Below are 17,951 nucleotides of genomic sequence, written 5' to 3'. Positions count from 1 at the left end.
ATGATACAGAGCTTGAGAAGGTGTTGAGATCATTTGAGATTGAAGTCCCCAGAGTTCAGTATCAATCTCTTTCATGGAACTTAGACAAAGTTTTGGCGTTTTTATATGCACTTGCCATTGAGCATTTGGAACCAGCTTCTTGGAGGTTTCTGACTATGAAAACTCCCCTTTTGTTTGCTCTAGTGACAGCAAAGGAGTGAGCTGCAATCATTCTCCAATAAGGTAGGCTTCTGTAAAGGTGACTATTTTATAATTTGTGCCTTTGTTCAGAGCTAAGAATGATGTTAAGGATAAGCTGTTACCAAGAACTGTTAGGGCAATTGAAACATATTTAGGTAGGTTAAAGCTTGTAAGGGGCAGAATTAACCATTTGTTTTTTAGTGGTAGAAAACCTAACACTCTCTTGTCTAAGAGTGCATTGTCTGTTTTTGTTTAGCTTTGAGTAAGTCTAGTGCATGAAAAGTTTGATCCAGATCTTTTACCTTTATTGAAGGTAAATATTCATATTGTAAGAGTGGTTGCTACTTCATTTAGTTTTTTGAACATTGGTCACTTGAGGATGTGATTAATGTGATGCAGTGGAAGTGCAAGTCGGTTCCTGCTGCTCATTATTTTCAAGATATAGAATTGTGTTCAGGAAATGTAAAACCCTTAGTCTGCTAGTAGCAGCGTGTTAAGTCTTTTCTTGAAACAAAAGAAAGAGCCATCTTTTAGGCTGTAGTTTTTAATCCTTGGTGTTAGCTTTTTGGGGAAGTATGAAGGTACATGTGTTGTATAGGAGCCTACTTTTGTATCATTAGGTATCTTATTTTTGTTGACCCATTTTTCAAGCTTTCAGACCCAGGCACAGCGGTCCCATCATGCCACGTCAATTCATTCTGGCTGAAGTTAAAGCATTTTTCTCCATAAGGCTGCTCTTTGCTGGACACACATGAGAGCCTTGCTCCCTGAGTTGATTTGAACAGATTTTGTCAAGTTGCATTACCCACCACCCTTTTCTCAATGTGGGAATCTGCTATCTTTAAACAGTAGTTAGATTCTTCCCAAATAATATAAATTCATAATAAAGTTTATTATTTGGATACTTGCCTACAGTTAAGTACAGCCCACCTAGCCTCCCCACAACTTAGTGGGCTGTCAAGGAGAATTCTGACAAGAGCTAAAACATTCCAAACACACTTGGTGGAAAACAGGTGAACTAGGCATTCATCCAAGTCAGCTAAGAGATCTTCTTTTGTTGTAATGCCTACTTGCCTATCAGCGCAGAGATATAAGCTATCTTTAACATTATGTAAATATCCAAATAAAAACTTTTTTTTATGAAAATTTATATGGTTACTGTTAAGTTACTTAGGTTAAGCCATTAAGGCACTTAGGTTAAGGAAGATTTCATGGCCATTACAATTTAAAAGAGAGGGGACTGTTTAACGTGAATGAGTTTTTCGTGAATAAAGTAATTGCATAAGACTTAATTTTTTTGTTATTCTTTCACAGACTGCTGATAAAAAATCCTATTACCTGTAAGCCTCGTTGTCAGTAATCTGCTCCTTTGGAAAGTTCCACGAAATCCACAACACCACTTTTAATTCTTAAAACTAGAGGATTCTTTGTTTTAAAGATACTGTATACCTGCAACTAGAGGATTCTTTGTTTTAAGAATGCTGTATACCTTCAGCTGGCACCGCATTTCAGAATAATGGTCACCATGTTTGCTTATTTTTCCAGGGTTTTATGATACAAACTGGTGATCCAACTGGAACAGGTAAAGGAGGACAATCTATTTGGGGTCACAAATATGAAGATGAAGTAAGAGATGATTTAAAGGTAAGAATAGGTGAACATAACTACATTTTATGTACATATAGTAATGATTTGACCAGATTGACAAGAATTGCCATCTTTGCATACTCAAGGTAAGTTTAGAATTCCAGATTTCAATATCATGTTTCATCATGGAGCATATAGTTTATGATGACAACTAGTAGATCACAAAAAGGCAAAGATTCCTAGTGTGGTTGTACAGTTTATTTATTTCATTCCCAAGGTACATGGGAAGGTTTTCAGTGGAAATATATCCCAAGCCTTCATGGAATTAAGAAGCAGTTGGGTCTTTTGAGTGTAGCTGGCATATTCTTATAGATAAGCTGTGTGTGAGGCCAGTTTCTTACATACCTAGCCAAAAACCAAAAACAAATGCATAATGAGGATGGGTGTATTCTTGTGATAAATTTTTGGTTAGCTGTGGAATGCTACTCTTCTTGGCCAGCATTCAGGTTCATAAGTGACGTGGAAAACGTCCAAAAGTAGGGTAAGAAGTTGAGCAATTAGTATGTGTAGCTGTTACATTTACATTGATCTCAAGAATAGGACCAATAGTTTTATGTTTGTTTCCTTTTACATTCATGATGTTTCCTTTTACATTCATGATGTTTCCTTTTACATTCATGATGTTTCCTTTTACATTCATGATGCTATGCTAGCCATATCTTTGGTAGATTTAGTCCCCAGACATTCCCTAGAACAAAAAGTGTGCCTGCTTTTACACCTCCCTGAGTATGCATTAGGGGTGAAAACTGGTCATTGCTATGGGTTAATTTTTTTAACATCATCTGCAATCTTGTTCCTCAGGAAACATTGACATGGGCTCCATAATAATTTACTCTTCCCAAGGTATATTTCTTGCATTGTTCACTCTTGCTGATTGTTGAGTGTTGGTAATTAAGTATATTTCCCTTAATTTTGCTCCTCTTTTTTCTTTACTTGCCATCACAAACTTTGTTAGCAGATCTGTAAATATATACAGCCTTTATTAGAAGGGACAGGTGTTTTCCCATTTTTACTGTTGAGAAGTGTTCAGTTAATTTATTTAAGAATAAACACAAGTAGGGACTGCTTTATGCCTGGGATACATTCTAGATAGAAGGACACTGAGAAAATTGGAAGATAATGGGATATCATTAGGGCACTGAACTGAGCGAATCTGTTATGAGATACAACTATAATGTACTGTTTTCTTACTGCACATTAGGACTGTAGCTACTTAGTCTGTGTCTAGCTTCACTAACAGTTGTGTCTTATTGATCTGCACTTTTATAAAGATGCCATATATATACTGTATATATATTATATATAAATATTTATATATAACAGGTTTTGACATAGGTAAAACCTATTTTTGGTAGTCACTGTTGAGTCCTCAAGGAGTTTGCCAGGTATTGTGTTGTAATGATTAATATTATATATAACAAATGGTGGAGTATATAATGGACTCAAAGATAAGAGGGCACTTTCCCTTATCTTCAGCAGAGCTGAACCCAGTTTTTCCAACGTCAAAAGAACCTGCAAGAAAGGGAAATGACTATTGTGCATGCGCATCTGCCCTCTTGTTTACAACCCGGCTGTTAAAGACCAAGGAGCCATTACTCTCTTGGTCAATGAAGGATGATCCCTTGCCCAAATCCCATGCCTTTTCGTCAGGGAAGTGAGAAGGTTTTGAGGATTCAACAGCAAATACCAAAAATATGTTTTTCCTACGTCAAAACCTGTTTTTTGATAGAGTAGTTGCTTGTTTCGTCCTCAAGGAGCTCTACAAAGAAATTGACAAGTGATGAAAAAGGCTTAAGCTTTCAGTTTTTAATCCCAACACCGCAAAGGAAAAAAACATTTCTGGTCTGAGGTCAAGCCACAAATTTCAAGTCCCATTCTTTATTCCAAATACTCTTCGGGATTTGGTACCAAGGAACAAGAAACTATACATGAACTTACATTTTAGGATGTAGTTCTACAGATGCGCTTGCACAATAGTCATTTCTCTTTCTTGCAGGTTCTTTTGACATTGGAAAAACTGGGTTCAGCTCCACTGAAAATAAGGGAAAGTGCCCTCTTATCTATTGAGTCCATTATATACTCCACCATGTGTTATAATGTTAATCATTACGACACAATACCTGGCCAAAAAGACTAATCAGAAGCGAATTCTTTGATATTAGTTTTGTCACCATGGAACTCTGGTAGACCATGGAAGGTAACTCCTTGAGGACTCAACGGCGACTACCAAAAATAGGTTTTACCTATGTCAAAACCAGTTATATATAAATATTTATATATAATATATATACAGTATATATATGGCATACTCAACGTCAATAAGACCCGTGGTATTCTGCCGCAGCACCTACGGGTTAGGACTAACCATGCCATCTACTGATACACAGTGTAGTCGTCAAGAATGTGGCATTAATATAACTGATGACCACCCTGTACATTCGGAGACTTCTTTGAAAGAGGCATTTCTGAAGAAGGCCAATGACATACTTTCCAAATATCATGTGACCTAGGAAAGGAGTGTAGATTTGCCTTTTTTAATGACAGACACTACAATCATTATCAGCCCTTGTAGGAAAAGTGGTTAGTTTGTGCTAGAGTGTAGGAAAATAAGACCCTCTGGGATGTTTGCCATGACTTCTAGGTAAATCAAGTGCTTGAACCGGGCATAATGTCTTGTCTGCTAAGTTGAGTATTCTTATAAGAATAGATTTCCTTTTTAAAGGATCCTCATTCTTGGCCAGGAATGATGGGCCAGGGGACAATAATAATTGATGGTCATCTGTTTGTGTGATGCATTGTCTCCATCCAAGAGAACCCAGTTCACTAGTACGAGCTCCTGATGCTAATGCAGTCAAGAAGACTGTCTTTTGTAGCATGTGCATTGTGGTTGTATTGGGTCTGCTGAATTGAGGGGTGGATAGAAGTCCAAGCACTTTGTTCAGGGACCAAATAATTGGAAGCCTTTCGGGAGTGGACCTTTGTAGAGCAAAAGACTGCAGAAGGGAAGTGACAACTTCTATACTGAAGTCATAAAGCAAGGGTTCTGTTAATGCAGCCTTGCATGCCATAACTGTTGTAACTGCAGGGTGTTTCTCTTCAAAAGGATATATAAGAATAATGAAAAATGTTTCTGTAGAAATCTCAACTGGGATCTCGGTATTGCCAGATAGATGACGCCCGTAATTTTTGCACTAGGTATCTAGTAATGTTGGGTGAGTAATTTTCACAATAAATATTTTAAAAAATCCATACGTGAAGGTCTCAGTTCAGAAAGAAGGATGCGTAAATGACTTTCCCTCCTACTGTCTGGGATAGAACAGCGGACGATAGTGGAATTAACCTTTTTGTCCATTTTTGAGGTAATAGGAACCAATGCCTGTTTGGTCAATTTGGGGCTGTTAAGTAAGGTGGTCGTTTGAGGTTAGAAGTTTGCTCAAAACCTAAATCTGGGACAATGGAGAAAAAAAAAATATCGTCCTCCCCTTGTTCCAGTCTTTAGGAAGGCATCTCTTGCTGTTGCTTAACTGTCCAGGTTCAGAGATACATATGCTAGGAGTTTGTGATTCTTGTACGTGACAAACAGGTCCACTTTCAGTTGTGCAAGCATGTTGGCTATTGTTAAAAAAAAGTGGTTGTCCAACATCCACTGTGTTGAGGCTGTCGCTTTCCTTGATAGAGAGTCTGCTATTACAATGAGACCCCCTGTGAGGTGCATTGCAGACATGTGCCACTTCCTTGCTTGCGCCACCTGAAGGATGGCTAGCATTATCATATTGAGAGGAGGTGAGCATGATCCCGGCCTATTGATGTAGGATATTGTAGTTATGTTGTCTCTCCCTTCTGGAGGTTTGAGTTTTTTGAGACAAAAAAAACAGCCATCAGCTCCAGGAAACTGATGTAAGAATCCCTCAGAGTATTATTATTATTATTAAAAAAGTTTAACCAGACCACTGAGCTGACTATCAGCTCTCATAGGGCTGGCCCGAAGGATTTGGATGAAATGACAGTTCTAGGCTAGAAGCCTAGCACTGGGATCAAATAGGTCACTCGGTAGTGATGAATGAATGAAAATGAAATTAAAAGCTGCACAAAGGCATACACTCTCATCAGAGTAGCTGATCACTCCCGATGTCCTCCCAACCTGTCAACGAGCCATCTATGTGTATTATCAGTTGTACAGATGGAGGAGTCAGGGTGACCTGTTTCGCCAGAGATTCCTTCCGGATCCAAGGCCAAAGTATCTACCCAACTTTTTTAATCTTTTGATGAGGTCGGTCTCGCATCTTTTTTCTTGCATGCACTAGCCAGAATTTGTTCACATTTTCAGTTGCAATTTAAATATTGGATCTATTACTGATTCGAATTGCAGCAGGCCCATCATACGTTCTAATTGCCATCTAGAAACTCTGGGCTATGCAAGGAACCTTTTGAGGACTTGCCTTATTCTGTTTTGAGTATGATGGGGAGAGACAACAGGCCGTGAAGAGTATAGCCAACACAGTCCCAGCCACTGAAAGTGTCTGTTGGGCTTGAGGTGGGATTTTTTTCAAATTTATTTAAAACCTTTTGACTGTAGTCTGTTGACCATTGCTCTTAGGTTTCTCAAGCACTTTTCTAGTGGGCCCCCAGATCAACCAGTTGTCTAGGTAGGCTGTTAGTTGTATTATTTTTTGTTTGAGTTCTCGAACGAATACCGTTGCAAATTTTGTGAAACATTCTTTAGGCAATGTTTACCCCAAAGGGCATGACTTTGAATCTGTACGTATTTTTCCCTATCTGGAACCTTAGGAAGGGGTGGAAGGGAATGGCTATAGGGACGTGCCAGTATGCAAGTTTCAGATCTATAGAATCTATCCAAGTTCCTTTTAGAATGATTCAACATACTTGGGCAATGGTAATTATCTGAAATTTTTGGCAAACAATGTGCTTGTTCAATGTTGATTGGTAGAGGATCACTCTTCTTTTGGAGAAATCTTTGAGAACACTGAAGAGACGTACTTGGTGGCAAATATATGCATGCTTCTCTATGGGACCCATTAACAGGGCCTTTCTGCACATATAAATAGTGCTGTTCCCCCACAGGGAAAACTTCCATCGTCTGTGATGTCGTCGAAGCCGACCCCCAACCATACAATTCCTGTTGGTATCTGCTTCTTCCTCTGCCTTCGCCTTTGATAGACATTCCAGGTGTTGCTTTTCCTTTTTCCCCCCATAAGATGGCTTTTAGAATATGTGGAAAAGGATGTCCTTGCTGCTGCTGTTGTTGTTGTCCCTTTGTAGGGAATTGTCCCTCCTGACCACCTACCTGTTTTTTGAGGAAAACTTTTAGGGGTGACTGAAGGCTTATGTGATTTTTTATCAAAGTGAGCCTTTTTTGGGGTTGGGTAAAGGGAAATTATGGGTTCTTTGTTTCCTGAATTCCCCTTTTCCAGAAGAGCGTAAAATGTACAATTCTGTTGGTGGGTGTGCTCATGGAGTTGAGCCACAACAGACTCCTCAAACAGGTCCTTACAGAAGGGGTTAGAATGTAATAATGCAGTGGCATTTGATGGAGCCCTCCAATGCTTCCATTCACACTTTTATGCGCCATGCAAGAAGTCACAGAGTGTCTCTCATCGGGTTCTCATAAGACTTTTGGCCTCAACAGCCAAATGAATGAATGATTTTGAGTTATCAGGCATCGTGGCAACTGGGTCATTGATGCCGATATCAGTTAAATGAATAACATAACTGCTATAAAAACAAAAAGATAGAAGAGACTGAATGAAATATTATATTTTTGGGAGAAGACCAGCGCCGATAATAAATTTAAAAATACCGCTGGCATCATACACCACACCCTCTCCAAGGATCTTGGCAAGGATGAACCTGCCATCTCGACCAAGAGCCTCAGAGAGGTAACGGCTTCTAATATCCCCAAGACTGGGGCACTTAACCAATAAGTGCCTTATCCTGGAATCTTCTGGAAGCCTTTTGGTAGCAACTTACATCAAGGTGGTAGAGGTTATAATACTAAGGAGTTGGAGCATAGCCTAAAAATCTGACAAGGCTCTCCCCTCTGAGAGTCTTCTCATAGGGGACCCAAACTGCTGCATAGCTATATCTAAAGGAAGCTTTTTCCTTTCAAAAAGGGAGTTGCAGTGTTGCCCATTCCTTGGTGGAATTTCCCGAAACTGGGATGACCGTGGTAGATGGTTTTAATTCTGCCATTGACTCGTTTTTAGTCACTACAAATTCTGAAAATCTGTCTTCACATGATTAATAATTTTGAAAGTGAAGGGACAGAAGGCTGGGGCTACTTGGTGAGCAACTTGGGTCTTATTGGAAATGGAAGTAGAGATCCATTTTTTGTTGACCTGGTAAAGGGTGATTTGCCCATTCCTTGGTGGAATTTCCCGAAGCTGGGATGACCGTGGCAGATGGTTTTAATTTTGCCATTCTCTTGTTTTTAGTCACTACAAATTCTGAAAATCTGTCTTCACAAGATTAATATTTTTGAAAGTGAAGGGACAGAAGGCTGGTGCTACTTGGTGAGCAACTTGGGTCTTATTCAAAATGGAAGTAGAGATCCATTTTTCGTTGACCTGGTAAAGGGGTGAATATTGGACCCCCTATTATGTTTTGATCTGAAGCTCTGTATTCCAAACTGACCATTTTGTTATTTCCAGTTGGAATTCTAACATTAGACCTTGTTTAGGCAGCATTTGTATCTGCACTCACTTTTCGGTTACAGGATGTAGTACTTTTACACTTTGGGGTGTACATGACCAACTTACTTTAATTTTCGGAGTCATGTTTCACGTCCCTTATATATTGCCGTTCTGTGGCAAGGCCATCTTTGATGGTACTCAGTTTCCTTAGGGAGTTGATAAAAAGCCAGAATTCCTTCTGGAAGGTATCTCCCATGGCTAGCTAAAATTTGTGTCCCTGAGCCTTCTGGGTTCAGCAGGGTCATTTCAGTGGCAATGTCCACTTCATATTCTTTAGTAAGAATATTAGTCCCACATAAAAATTCCTCTACTTCCTCTGCGGGTTAACCTGGGAGGTACTGGGGCCGAAGTTATTGGGTTTGGCCCAAATATTGATGTTGTTCTGAGAAAGGGTTAAATATCTGCTGCTGGAAAAATATGATCTCCCCCTTCGTTATCCCTACTGAACCCTAGGACCCGTCAAGACAGCTTAAAAGGAGCTGTTTCATCCTTAAAACTTGCTGCCAGGAGCATACTTCAAATCTCACCCATATCTGGCGACCAAGCAAATTTTTCTTGTTTTTTTTACAAGTACTATGCTCATGGCAGTTGGTGAACCGAGCAATTTGCTACAGAACACTTGAACTGAGGATCCTGCCTAATGGCAGCCCTGTAGTGAAATCAAGCAAGCTGTTATTAGAAGCTAGATAGTATTAATTGTTTTTAAATGAGGGACACTTCTGTAGTTCCTCATATAGTTTCCGTATTACAGGTTAACGTGATTACAAGTGTGCAGTTGTAATACATTTAATTAAATATTTGTGTTAACTTAAACCCTCTCAGGTTTAAGTTAGTTTTCATACCTGTATATGGCTGTATTACTTATACACTGTTAGTCTTTTTGCAATGGCCAAGTGAAATTTTTAATTCTGATTGCCATACCATTCAGACTAACTGCTGTGAACCAATATGTATACTCAAGCTACTGTTTTATATAGCTTAGGTTATGCTTCTAGTATAATCTACTTGAAGCTAAGAATAGAGGATTTCTTATAAGGCTCTCACTTAACCTATTCTAGGCCACTGCCTATTGTAGGCTTATTTAAAACTTAAGGGTATAAACTACAGTAAACCCCTGTATTCGCTGGGGATGCATACCAACCCCCACCGTGAATAGCTAAAACCCACGAATACTTAGAACCCTTCTAAAAACACTTAGGACTGCCTATTTTGATAGTTCAAACAGACACAAAACAAACTAAAAATGCTTATACAGGTATTATCCTACTTACGATGGGGTTAGGTTCCAAAAAAATCATCGTTTGTTGGAAAAAAACGTAAGAAATACCAAAACGTATGTCAAACAAAGCCTAGCCTGCACTAGGGTATTCGGTACCATGTATACATATATGGTAGCCTAGCCTACACTATAAAGTATACTCTATACATACATGGTATAGTAATTGTTAATATCAGCTAATTTTGGAGGTTCATGCAAAGTGAAATTGAATAACAAACAAGAATTAGCTTAACCTACACTATGGTATATTGTATACATAAACGTTAGAGTAGCCTACATTAATCTGTACTCTGTATTCACATATCATATTTTACAAACGTCAACATAACGAATATGCATCTTTTCCATGGATCTTTTAGTGTTATGCCTTAATTCACTGTACCCAGTAATATTGTATATATTCTTATATTGCTTTTGTATTATAAATTGCAGTCATAGTGATCAATGTTTTGGTTTGGAAATCGTTTATGCGGTGTTTATTTCGCTGTATTTAGTTCAGTTCAGAGAGCTTTTCTTGCTTCTAGTTAGAGTAAGTGAATCTCTAGATACTTAGTTTATATAGGGCAAGGTTATTTTTCGTTATACGAAGTGTTTTCAAGTTGAAATATAACTAAAATACGTCTCGTGAAATTAATTTATCTATTCTCATCAATAGATGATGATGACTGTTTGGGGGCATTTGTTTTGTGTAAAAAAAAATTCAAGATTCCGTTCGCTATTCTCACTTGATTTCATCATAATACGAGCTTTACGTATTTATTGTTTATCGGTGTAAAAATAACAGTAATGTGTTCTTTCATGCCCTGTAGTTTTGATTAAAGTACTTTCTCTCCCATTTTAATTACGATTAAGTTTCATCCATGTTGCCGATGCACGATAATTTACAGTATAGTCACTAACAGCTGGAACATTGTTATCTCAGCTTCAGCTACAACTTGCAGCTTAAATTTAGCGGTGTATTTCCTTGACAATGTATTATCCATACCGAATAAGGGTATAATGTAAAAATATATCAGTCTTATTCTACTTAACGTTGTTTGTACCATAACCTACGCTAATTGTTTATTACTGTACCATGGTTGAAATACCAGGTAAACGGCTGTTGTTATCCGATTCGGTTATAAGCAAAACAACAGTTTCTTGGTCGGTTGTTTATGGCTGTATGCATTTACGCAAGAGTATAACATTACTAACAATACTTTTATCATTCTCTTTTATTTTTTTAACTAGAAGATGGGGTAAAGAGATGGAGGAAAAGTTGTCTATTGTAATTTGGTCTCTCTCACTGCCTGATTACGCTGCTGCCGGTGCCCACATGGAATTTAAAAAATTTATACAGTGGTACTGTACCTCGGTTTCCGACGCTAATCCGTTCTAGAAGGAATGTCGAGATTCGATTTTGTCGAATTCCGAATCAATTTCGACCATAAGAAATAACTGAAAATGGATTAATCCGTTCCTGACCACCAGTCACTACTCCAACCTTGTCTTTTTATACAAAACACTACACACATTACAATTAAATAAGTTCAGAGTTAAATAACTTACCTTATTAGAAGTCTTCTTACAGTTTTAAATGCATACTGTATAAAAAAAATTGGCCTACCAGTGGTAGACCGAGCGCTGCAGGCTAGGCTAGGCAGCCCATATGCACTCCAGAATGTACTGTAACGGGAACGCACAAAAACTGTTGTTAATGATAAATACAATGAAAAACAAGCCTGGTCATTACATTAAATTAATAAAACAATATTAAAAATAAGCCGAATGTACTGTAGAGTCTGTTATAAAAATTAAGAAAAACGTCTTAAGTTACGTCGGCATCGGCAGCTTGTGGCAAGCGCGAATGTAAACAAACCAGAGCGCCGTCCTGGTGGCGTATCACGGTACTACTGTAATTACATAAACATTGTGTACGTTCAGGATTGTATTAATTTATGGTAAATTCCATTCAGAGTCTACTGTAAGTGCTTTTAAATGTGCGTGGGAAGAACGCCACCAACAACGCCAACTAGCGGTGGCGTTACCGAAACACTTTTGTTTACAAACATCATATGTTTCGGCCGACGGGTCGGATCGCGTCGGTCGGATTCGGTTTGTTGTTCGGGAACCGCGCAAAGTTTACTCGGCATTTCGTGGTCGGAACCGATTTTGTCGAAGTTTTGCACGGTCGGAGAGACGGGTTCCACTGTAAATAATATTGTTGTATCGGTATTAAATGCTTACCCCATTGCAAAATCGAATTATCATAAGGTGAATTACTATAACTTGAGCATTACTTGTGTATTTTAATAATTTTATCACAAAAAGTACATTTAGTCATGAAAATGAGATGAAAATACAGTATTTAGTGAATATTTTTCAGTGAAAAATACCACGAATGGGCAAATTTTCTGCGAATAATGGGTAGATACATTCCACAGAGAAATCTGTGAATACGTGAGTCCACGAATCGTGAGAACGCGAATACGGGGGTTTGCTGTATATATATAATATATATTATATATATTATATATATATATTTATTTATTTATATGTAAATATATAAATTTCTGACTCACATCAGGATCAAACCCAGGTCTTTCAATTGAAAGGCAAGGGCACTGCCCGCTAGGCCACACAAGTCATAAAAGAAGTTGGAACCTGAGTGCCGCTGCACCCAAGGAATTACCTGGGCAAGCTAATTGCTTGCATACCAGCATGTTTTACCCAACTTCCCGACTCAGCAATGACCCAATTGACAGCATTTCATTCCAATTACCCCTTTTAAGTGAATATGACAGAAGTAATCAACACAGTCACGGGTGGAACAGAAATAAATTTCTGACTCATATCAGGATCGAACCCAGGTCTTTCAGTTTACTCAGAAGGGATAATTCGAATGAAATGCTGTCAGTTGGGTCATTGCTGAGTTGGGAAGTTGGGGAAAACAAGCTGGTGCAAGCAGTTATCTTGCCCAGGTAATTTCTTGGGTGCAGTGGCACTCAGGTTCCAACTTCTTTATGACTTGTGTGGCCTAGTGGGCAGCGACCTTGCCTTTCAACTGAAAGACTTGGGTTCGATCCTGATGTGAGTCAGAAATTTATTTCTGTTCCACATGTGATTGTGTGTTGATTATTTTATATATATATATATATAATATATATATATATATATATATATATATATATATATATATATATATATATATATATATATATATATATATATATATATATATATATATATATATTATATTTTATTTCGAGGTAGAGTGAATTGGATATTAAAGGACGTTTGTAGCTTTCTGATTGTATATGAATCACGGTGATGTGATAAATAGTCATATATATATATACACATACATACACACACAGTGAACCCCCTGTATTCGCGGGGAATGCGTCCCACACCCCCTTGCAAATAGCTAAAATCCGCAAATACTTAAAACCCCTCTAAAAACACTTAGAACTGCCCATTTTGATAGTTTAAACACAGAAAAACCCTGTAAAAATGCATATACCTGAGTTTTTTAATAGTTTTATCACAAAAAGTACATTTATTCATGAAAATTATATGAAAATACAGTAATTAGTGAATATTTCTCAGTGAAAAATACCGCGAATGGGCAAATTTTCCACAAATGATGGCTCGATATGTTCCACAGAGAAACCCGCGAATGCGTGAGTCCGCGAACCATGAGATCGCAAATACGGGGGGTTTACTATAGATAGCATGTCAGCAGCTTATGGTGACACCGACGTGGAGTGGATTCGATCTTACGGTGCTTTTTCGGTGCCATTAATGGCATTAAGCAGCACTGTAACTTGATGTTGCATGAAGTTACAATGCTAACAGCAAGACTAGCCATCAAGTTAACAGCACTTACGGCGCTGTAACTTGATGCAATATCAAGTTACGCCGCCAAACATATAGTAACCTTTCGATTATCCAGATGAAAAGAGCCAAAGGCCTGTCAGATAAGGGTAAAATCTAGATAAGGGCAAGTGAAAAATCTGTGGGTGTTCAAGGGTAACTCCATATCCTTCCTCACCTTACTTTATCAATTCTGCATAACCAATGCTAAATTTGCTTATAAACAACAACCATTACACTTTAAAGAAAGCTTGGGGCAAAACAATTATCTACCTTAATTTTCCCATATTTGTAATAAAAAAGGGATTTTGACAAAGGAAAAATCTATATCTGAGGGAGGCCCTGTGTCACCCGGTGAAATTCCTATCAAGCACGAATTTCCAGGTGTAGATATTGCTAAATATACCAGAGAAAAAGCTATCAGGAAATGCTGGGGTTACTACCCCCAGATCGAACATCTATTATGGAATAGACGTCGGTATAGGTAAGGGTGAGTGATTGTTGTCACTGCCACAGGACTGCACTCTGTAGATATCCCAATGACAAAACCACGGAACGTGAGGAGCCGATCTAACGCCCGCACTCACCTGCCCGTAACCTTGACCTGACCCAAGCGCCATCTGTACTCATTCCATACTAGCACGTTTTTCCTTTCGGAAGATATTTTTCTTGTGCTGGCTTTTTGCCCCAATTTTCCTTGAGTTTCATCATGTCTTCAAGCAATTTCACCGTTGTGAAGTTAAGTACCATCTTCTTGTGGGGTTTTATTATCAGTGAGGCTTTTATTGGCCCGTAAGTTAATATTTACAGGGTCATATACTGGAAGCTCCCAGCGTTTCGCCGCCTCCGCCATGATGACCTTGAGGCACACTCTTACAGCTTGTTTCTGCAGGGGTTTCTCTCGGTCGTTACAATTTTACTCATGTTTCGTAATTCCCCTTCAAGAAGTTCCTTTTGGAGGTGGTTATCTATGTCGGGCAGTTCCTGGTACCTTGATTAGCGTCATTCCTCACGGAGGCTTCTCCCTTATCTTGGTTCTTACAGTTAATTCATGGCTGATACCAGGCTCGCGACGGATAGATTCACTCTCAAGGTGGTGCTTTCTTTTGTCAGTTTCTCTGATTTGTAGTGTAATGGATGATATGGATAATTCGGATTTATTGTGGTCCGGGCCCTGCGTCAGGTGCAGACAGTTGGCTGCCTACCTCCTGCTCGCCTCGCTCGGTTAGGCTATAAGGGGAATTACGAAACATGAGTAAAATTGTAACGACCGAGAGAAACCCCTGCAGAAACAAGCTGTAAGAGTGTGCCTCAAGGTCATCATGGCGGAGGCGGCGAACGCCGGGGAGCTTCCAGTATATGACCCTGTAAATATTAACTTACGGGCCAATAAAAGCCTCACTGATAATAAAAACCCCACAAGAAGATGGTACTTAACGTCACAACGGTGAAATTGCTTGAAGACATGATGAAACTCAAGGAAAATTGGGGCAAAAGCCAGCACAAGAAAAATTCTTCCGAAAGGAAAAACGTGTTAGTATGGAATGAGTACAGATGGCGCTGGGGTCGTCGGTTGGCGGGCAGGTGAGTGCGGGCGTTAGATCGGCTCCTCACGTTCCGGTGGTTTTGTCATTGGGATATCTACAGAGTGCAGTCCTGTGGCAGTGACAACAATCACTCACCCTTACCTATACCGACGTCTATTCCATAATAGATGTTCGATCTGGGGGTAGTAACCCCAGCATTTCCTGATAGCTTTTTCTCTGGTATATTTAGCAATATCTATACCTGGAAATTCGTGCTTGATAGGAATTTCACCGGCTGACACAGGGATGAGCTCAGAATAAGCCGTGTAAATACACTTGAAAACAAAAAAAAAGCAAACCCCTTCTTTTTCTGTTGTATGTAACATGCAAAATGGTAGGCTACGCAATGTTTTGCATTTTCCCCAAGCACCACATCATACTGTACACAAAAAAAAAGTAAAACCCTTTTATGATATATGCAAAACAGTATGTTAGTTCCACAACTTTTATCATTTTCCCCTAAAATACATCTTACACAAAAAAATAAACCTTTTTTTTTTTCTCTAGTATGCAACACGCAATAAAATAATTTACACAAACAGTTTTTATCATTTTCCCCAAAATTCATCATACACAGAAAAAAGTAAAACTTTTTTTTTCAGTAATAGGCTGGCTACTTGGAAATCTTAGCTTGATGGTAAATAATATTGTCAAGGCCAGGTAGAACATATTTTATTTCGTGACCTTTCAAGGTATATAACCTCATCATCAGGCTGAAAAACTGACAAAGTTAACAATCACTGAAATTACAATAAAATGAATTGTGTTACTAAAACCATAGGTAAAAGCTAACAAAACATAAAAAGAATAGCAAGTTCAAACTAAATATGAATCACAAAAGTATGAAAATAAAAAATGCAAACACAAAAATAAGGAAAAATGTAAACAAACTATCACACAAAGTAAAGTGTCTAACGAACTTTTGCATACCTGCTAAGAAATCACACAATTGCTAGTGGAACACTGGACGAGTTGTTGTTCGGTTCCGGTTTCTTACTCTTAATAACCAGTCACTTTGAAATTAGAAGGTCCAGTCTATTTGAACAAAATGACAGTACTTTAAACCCCTTTTTTCTCTCGTATGCAACATGCAGTACAATAGTTTACACTAACAAGTTTTATCACTTTCCCCAAAATACATCATACACAAAAAAAGTAAACCCCGTTTTTCTTTTGCATGCAATACAATACAATAGTGTGCACAAACAATTTTCATCTTTTTCCCTAGAATACATCGTACACAAAAAAACAAATCTAACAAAAATAAAAATACTTTTTACTCTGCCGCATACCCATGTGCATTGCCCTTGGTGCTTATGATGGCCAAACATTTTAAAACCTTGTGAGGAGGTTTAAAAGTTCTCCTCAATCCCCTCCCCCTCCACCAACTTGACTTTGTCGCAGAGACCAGCATCTTCTTCCTCTGCCTTCTGTGACTCCCAGGAAACATCAAGTAGTGGATGGCTGGAAGAGGCATAGATGTAATGAAGAGGGCCAGGAACATTGAATCCGGGCAGTAACACATTAGATTCTTGGCTGAAGGAGCCCCGCATATCAGTGAAAGCAGCAGATGTACTCGCCTGCTGTTCCAAGTTAAAGGACTGAGTAACCAAAGAAGCGGATGGTGATGGGCTTGGGTGCAGGGAGGTTTGGGATCTGAAGAAGCTGTCGAGGGTACTTTGACGATGCTTCATGATGGTAATCCCTTTGATACTCTCGCATTTGTCCAGCTGTCCAAGGCCTTGGGGAAGTTGATGGGGTTCATGTCGGGGTTACCAAAATCGCAATACAGTGCTCCCTTACTTTTTCCCGGATATAGGTTCCAGAACCCTAAGCAAAAAAGCAAAATCCGCAGAAATGCAAAATACCCTTTGAAATACTTATAAGTGCTTTTAAATGCCAAATACCCTGTACCCCTTAAACTAAATGCTTATAATTGCCTATTTTAACATTTCAATGCCAAATTGAATAGTTCAAACAAAAATATACCTGAAATTATCATACTAAAACAATTGAATATCATTTCAAACAAAAATACACCCCAAACCATCACCCCAAAACACCCAGTCATCTTAGGTTACCCCCATGCAACTGTTACTCTTGAGTGTATGCACCCTTAAAATGCTCATAACAATGATTTACTAATTTTTAATTATTAGTATTTATCTAAATGCAACAAAATAGCTATAAAATGTTTACATTAATACAAATTAAATCTTCAATACAGATTAAATAGGTATGTCTTACAGAAAGTTTGACCACTAATCAAGTTACCCCTGTATAAGTTTTCTCTCTTAGTATTGAAGTCGTCCTGTTTTCCTTTTACATTGTAAAAGCAATTACAGTCATACCCCAAACTTATGCGAGGTTAGGTTCCAGAACCCATCATGTAAGGTGAGTTTTTGCATAAGTTTGGCACGATCTCTAAAAATGCTAATAAATGCTTAATTCTAAAGTTTAAACACTAAATATGACCCTAATCATGCTCCCAAATTAAGCTAACTTTTAAATGAAATTAAAGTTACTGTAATTTCATTTAAAAGTTAGCTTAATACATTACCCTTAAAAAAGAAATAAATGGTTGACATAAAAATAGAGAGTTGGAAGAGAATTTTTGTCTCTCTCCCCTTCCGACCGATCTGTTTTTAGAAGTCTTCTCAACCTCATTAAAAACTTCTTTATTCTACCTCTCTT

The 17,951-nt window shown here is 38.4% G+C and overlaps 1 protein-coding gene across 3 annotated transcripts in view; it reads left to right on the top strand.

Annotated features, from left to right (window-relative positions):
- The window catches only part of LOC136842599 (peptidyl-prolyl cis-trans isomerase-like 3), a 341,106-nt gene that overhangs the window by 30,187 nt on the left and 292,968 nt on the right, over positions 1-17,951 (top strand). Inside the window, exon 1 of one of the 3 annotated variants that reach the window (XR_010854276.1) lies at positions 147-1,824. The exons of the other annotated variants lie outside the window; for them this stretch is intronic. The gene's annotated coding sequence lies outside the window, so the exon portion shown is untranslated. Of the gene's footprint in view, positions 1-146; positions 1,825-17,951 lie in introns of those variants that run through there. 3 annotated transcript variants of the gene reach the window in all.

The sequence above is a fragment of the Macrobrachium rosenbergii genome, chromosome 10, assembly GCF_040412425.1.
Source record: "Macrobrachium rosenbergii isolate ZJJX-2024 chromosome 10, ASM4041242v1, whole genome shotgun sequence".
Classification (NCBI taxonomy): domain Eukaryota; kingdom Metazoa; phylum Arthropoda; class Malacostraca; order Decapoda; family Palaemonidae; genus Macrobrachium; species Macrobrachium rosenbergii.
Note: the sequence above shows the minus strand (reverse complement) of the source record. Positions and strands in the feature narration are given on the sequence as shown.